General features: G+C 41.7%; 1 long non-coding RNA gene across 3 annotated transcripts in view; it reads left to right on the top strand.

The window, feature by feature from the left end:
• Positions 1 to 693: 693 nt before the first annotated feature.
• The window catches only part of LOC134173251 (uncharacterized), a 45,587-nt gene continuing 40,280 nt past the window's right edge, over positions 694 to 6,000 (top strand). For all 3 annotated transcript variants that reach the window (XR_009968192.1, XR_009968191.1, XR_009968190.1), the window contains exon 1: positions 694 to 803. This is a non-coding gene — a long non-coding RNA (uncharacterized LOC134173251). The remainder of the gene's footprint in view (positions 804 to 6,000) is intronic.

Genomic DNA, 6,000 nt, shown 5'->3' with positions numbered 1-6,000 from the left:
CACCACCAACGTCAGGTGGAGTAAAGAAGCCAAGGGTATAGGAACACATGCTTTCTAGAGGACAAGGGTGTACTCTGATAGCTGCACTTTCAAATGCTGGAGCATGTGGGTTAACACAAACGTTTCTGGTGTTTTGTGGCTTAGCACTGCTACCTTCCAGGCAGGCAGTCATCTAAGCAAACTTTCCACATGGGTGGCTGCTGAAAAACACAATGCCCCTTACCCTGGGGTGAATCCTAGTTTCGTTAAAGTCAATGACAAAGCTGCCTTTGACTTCAGTGGGGTCAGGACTGGTGATGTCTATTTTCCATTCAAGCTTTGGATTGGAGATATGCAGTAAAAATAGGCTTCCACTCAGGGGGTGGAAATTCTCCATGGGTTTGCAGATCTTTCTCCTTTATGGCCACAGATTTTTCACCTTTATGGCCAAAGAGGGTTTATTTTCCTTTGAATCTAGTGTGCCAATAGAAGAAATTACTGTCCTTCTTCTCAAAGGTTGCTTCTTCCTGACTCTTTAAATTGATTAAGGGAAAATTAGCCAGGTTAGTTTATACAACTAGAAATTGTGCTTTCAGATGGGATATTTGACCTCAAGTGAATTGGGGATGCTCACAGATGCTATGTAGCCCTCATCAGGGTAAAGCAAAAAACAGGAGGTAAACAGTTGGGTGTGAGTGTTAAACCCTGGGTCAGGAAAAGGCCATGTGCACACAGTTTAGGTCATTAGAAGAGTGTGGCTCCTTCATATGCTTGATGTGGCTAAAGGGCACTACGTGCCAGAGCTGTGTGCCCATGAAGTGAAGGTACAATGGTCTAATTATTCTCAGGAAGAACCTTAGAAGGATAGGGTGCTATATGGGGTGCAATAGCTTCCCTGAACCAAATCTTATTCCTAAGGATAAGTGAAGAACTTTGATTTCTGGGGCTTACATTCATGTTAGAAAAGCTTTTCTTTGTGTTCCTTCCCTGATAGTCCTGGTGTTCCCAGAATTGCTGCCACAGGCTGAGGCTGTGAGGCTGTTGCTGTGAGGTCTGCTTGTGGGATGGGTTGTCAGCCAGTGATATGTTCTTGAGCTGTGGGCTTAGTGCACCTTCAGAGGGTGTGAGGTACTTCTCAAGCAAAGGCCATATAAAGCTCTTTTAATCTTAACGTAGCTTTTATGGTCTGCTTGGTTTTGGTAGTGCTCCAAAATGACATTTCAGACCTTTGATGCTGGCTTTCCACATTTACATTTAAAAGCCACCCTCAGACTTACAAGGTGCTTGCAGAAAAATGTGGTTTCGTACATCCAATGAAAACAGGAGCAGCACTTACAGTGAGGTGTTTTCCACAAGTATGTGCAAGGCCCTAGTGGGCATAGCTGGGTTTAGGTATGGCTTTCGGTGCTGGTGAATGCTCTGGTGATGGTTCTAACCGAACTGATAGGTTGGTATTTGCTGTCTGCCATTTTAGTGTCCCTGCCATATTTTGGTTTTCTCTAAAATGGATGCTGCTGGGCTAAATCTTTGGAGAATGGTATAAATCAGACAAACCCAAAAGAAACAGAAAGTATCAAGAAGATGCTGGAACAACACCAAAGGACTCCTTCAGCAGGGATCAGAGCTTTAATTTACTTCACAAGAAACTGATTCATTTGGGCAATACACGCTCTGGATCTCTTACACGTGCAGATGGATGACAAAGGCAGGCTTCTTGATTTTCAAGTGATGGAAGTGGTTTTGTTATACAGTGTGAGGTGCAGGACTTTGTGCTCAGCTGTGCTTTACAAAAAGAGAAGGCTTCCCTTAATTTTTTATTATATAGTGCTTCCACACTTGAGCGGCATCTTTTGCTGTGTGCCGCATACCTATGTACAAAGTGAACAGTCCTAGATTGCTGACCACAAACAGCATTGGGTACCTAGGATCTGTGTCTCCTTGTCTGTGGAAGAATTCTAACCTTATTTACAGAAAGAATTATGTGAACATTTATGCATCCTACAGTTTACTTTTGAAATTATTCCATAACTCCATAATTCACAGACTGTGCCACTTTGGTGCCAGCGTTTCTTTTGCATCTTGTTTGTTTGCAAGAAGGTTCTTCTGGCATTTTTTGAATTATAAGTTGGCAAACAAGATTTTTTTTCCTCTTGACTTCAAAGCAAACACAACAATAAAGACTTAACAGCTAGATCCTCGTGGGAAGCCTGCTGACACCTTATTAAGTATATTTAATGTCTGATTTTAAATTATGTTTAGAAATGAAGAGTCAACTTGTTCAATGTACTTTGTGCCATTCAGATTCTGACTGTGAAGTCCTGTATCCTATGAGAGCAATGGAACTGCAGCCCTCGTGCAGTTCAAGGCAGCCGGGATCTTAGGGTTGGGATGATGGTGAGTGCACCACAGCCTTACAGTGTGAAGCTGCTGACCCCTGTGTACCCAGGAAAGACTTAGGGCTTCAACAGAGCGATTTGCTGAGGACAGAAGGTGGCAGAGGGGGCAGGAGTGATGCTACACCTTGTTTTGTTGCAGCTTTTGTGCAGAGTGGGTAGATCTGCAGGCTAATTTCCCAGACAAACAACTGAAAGAGCAAACTCACAAGGGATGTTTTTGACTCTTCAGTGATGGTTTTCAAGTCCAAGTTGAATGGCTAAGCATCAGAGAAGGTCTAGGTGTAGCTGATCCTGCCCAGCTGCAAGGAGCTGGGCCAGCAGATCTCTTAAGGCTCTTTTTGGCTGTAAACTTGCCTAATTTTGTTATTAGAAATTCAGGGTAAGAACAACTGAAAAGGAGACAAGAAATTCTATTAGCTGGGCAATAACAGAAAAGGGAAATGCTTCTCATTTTTCCTTTTTCTGTCAGGCGATCACTCTGAAAACGAGCAGTTGCTGTAACACTGTCATCCTTTCCGTTATAATTTCCTTTCTCACTTATTGCTGCTGGGTCAAAAGGTGGCCCAAAAGGCTAGTGGAAATAGGTGACTTACAGATGGCTTCACTGGGGACTCAACTTCTCAGCCTTGAGTAATTCAAGGGGGTTGTTTTGCATTACTTGTTACAGTTGTGCAGCTGTGATTAAAGTGCATCAGAGGGCTGGGCAGCCCATCTTTTGATGTGATCAGTTTTTGCGCTGGTCTGTGCTACCATACTAGGTTGCTGCATATTTTTGGTAGAGAAAGCTTTATTGCTGTCCCTTTCCTGCCCAATTTGATTGTTAGATGCAGGTCAAGGCAGTTGAGTTGTCTTGAAGGTTGGATGGATATGCCACAGCTAAAGTGTCTGGATCCTGCCTGTTTGTTGGAGCAGAGGGTCAGAGGAGGTGGACTTGAAGGCTGCAGGGTACTATTGCTAACATGGAGGCTGAACTTTGCCTGGGGCGTGCCCTTAAACTCTCAAGGTGCAGCATGCCCAAGACACACCAGCCTCCCACCTCACTTGCCGTCTGGGACGAATAGCTCATATGGAAGACAAAATAGCAACTAGTGGAAGGAGGTGTTCCACCCCATATGGATGCAAGGTCAGCCTGCCCTATTATCTATTTCTGTCTGAGGTACGCAAAATCACTTACTACCAAATGGCAGCATCCATATGGGTGATCAATATGGGGACCTCTGCAGCTTGTTCCTTTCATGAGTGTAATAGTGTCTTCTGTTTTCTCTCCTTTGATATTTTTATCAGGGTAATTCAGTCTGACAATGTTTTTAAGTTAGGGAGAACAACCAAAGGATAAACAGTTCAGTCACCTTGGCCTCTTTCTTCTCCTACTATTAAAAGTGGGGCTAGCTGTTATTATGATATAGTATTTTACTCATTGACTTTCTTTTGAAGGTTCATAATGTGGAAGCTGTTTCGAAAAATCAATTTGCATAAATGCTTTTTAATAACAAAAATGTGTTTACTCTTCCTTGACTCATTAATAATTTTTCTGCATAGCAATTATATACAAAAGCTTGTGTGTATGTGTAGATACATGGATCTATATTCACACGCACACATATGTATACACAAAAGTTGTCTCCTGTAGCTGGAAAGAGCTCAACTGAGAAAAATAATGTGCCCACCAAAACAATTGCAATTTTTCAACAAGATCCCAGTGTTTTCTTTGTAAAAAACTAGGATTGGAAAAACATGAGGTTTTCCTGCCAGATTCCATTCATTTTCAGCAGGAACAATCTGCTCCTCTCAGCTGAACATTTTACAGCAAGAATGGCTGGAACTGAGGAACCAGCTCCTGTTTGGAAATAGTAATTGTTTTTAATGAAAATGCCTGCCTACCATTTGGAGCTAATACTAGAACCGCGATTCCAGTAGGACAAAGCATCAGCTGGACAAAAATATACAATGCAAGAGGGCAAGATGTCACTTTACCAGGAAAGCGAAGGAGAAGCTTGCTCTTTTTTCCTGCTTTTTCTTTTTCTCTCCTTTTCTATTGGTTTCATCTGTGGTTCCCTAAGAGATACCAGATAATAAAAAGGGCAAGGGCCAAAAATCACCTGGTGGTGATTGGAGTCATGCCAAACCATTGTATGTCTGAAAACAAAGCTGATGGTAAAGGAGCAATGTGTTAGACTTCCCTGATAGTTAGGGTTTGCTTGGGAAAAAATATAACCAGCTTGGCAGAAATAATCTGATGTAGAAGGAGATAGATGTGATTGAGAGAACCTGGGAGCTCTGCCTTGTACAACCATGTCCACTCACTGCAGAAACAAACATCTGAGGACACAGTGACATTTTCTGAGCAGAGGTAGAGATTCAGTGATGTCTTAAATGTCTCTATTTAGAACGAGGTTTTGCTGCGGTTCTTATGATGGGACGCAGACTAGGAAATCAGAAAAGCACAATATGTCTGGCTGTATTTAAAGCCAAATGAATATTTGCAGGAAAAGTGACTCCCAAACTCAAAAATCTATGATGGTGCAAACCCATTAATGGCAATACCTGGCTTTCACGTAACATATGTGCTTGTCAATCTCAGCTTCCTACCCTCTACAGCAATGAACTCTGGTAAGGTATCTAATGCATTTCTTGCCATCACTTTAATGGTGTGAGTTGCCGTCACTAAATATGAAAGACATCTCCCGGTTAACATGAGGAAGTTAAAGCCCACCCTTTCACCTACCCTTGCTGTTAATAAGATTTTCAGCATTTACTGGCTTTGCTGGCTCAAGCTTGGTTTAGAACACTTGCTACCCCTCTTTGACATAACTTTTCTGTAATTCAGTTTATGCCAAATTGTTGACAAGCTCAGAATGTGGTCTATTAGCATAACAAGAGCAGATTCTTTTCAATTATTTATTTAGGTTTATTTTAAATGAGAGGAGTATATTAGTTGAAAAGACAAGAAGTACAGAGTTATATCTGTGATAGTCTAAAAATATTAGAGAGAACTGAGGGATTCATAGAGAGATTTGTCTTAGATGAGCTGATATAATAAAAAATAATAGATAAGGTTTCAGACACACCAAACTTGCTGTTTGACCAAGCCAGTGAAATGGAGTGTCTAGAATTTAGACTTTGATTCTGTCTATTAGGGGAAATACCTATTTAGATACCTTTAAAATGCCAAATACAATCATCACACTATTTATTTTCACAGCAGATGCAGGATGGCTTTTCATATCAATGACCATTGGAAACAAAGGCAACCAGGAGTGTGAACTCATTCTCACCCCAATAATTCCACTGTGATAACACAGGTTAATGCTGAAAATAATTCAGGTCACTGTGTGAATCTACCAGACCATAGCAGGTTCTTTACAGGCGTTTCAGTTTATCATGCTGTGTTTTAAGAAGTCAAAAATACGCCCCTTAATCTGTAGCTGCAGCAGAAAGCTGTCCCACTGACAAATTTGAGTTTCACTTACAAATCTTCAGCTTGTCTTCCTGTATGATCAGTGGGGCTTGGAATAGCAGAGAAGGAAATAAAGGTTGCAGCCAGCTTTGCAAATGCCCAAATTTCATAGGGCCAAGGGTCGGTCTGGTCTTGTTGAGGACCTGTCTGTATTCTTGGGATGTTCCA

Source organism: Pezoporus occidentalis, unplaced genomic scaffold (genome assembly GCF_034315485.1).
Source record: "Pezoporus occidentalis ecotype Australia unplaced genomic scaffold, CSIRO_AGI_Poc_V1 ctg50, whole genome shotgun sequence".
In the NCBI taxonomy this organism is placed as follows: domain Eukaryota; kingdom Metazoa; phylum Chordata; class Aves; order Psittaciformes; family Psittacidae; genus Pezoporus; species Pezoporus occidentalis.
This window is presented reverse-complemented; position numbering and strand designations above follow the sequence as displayed.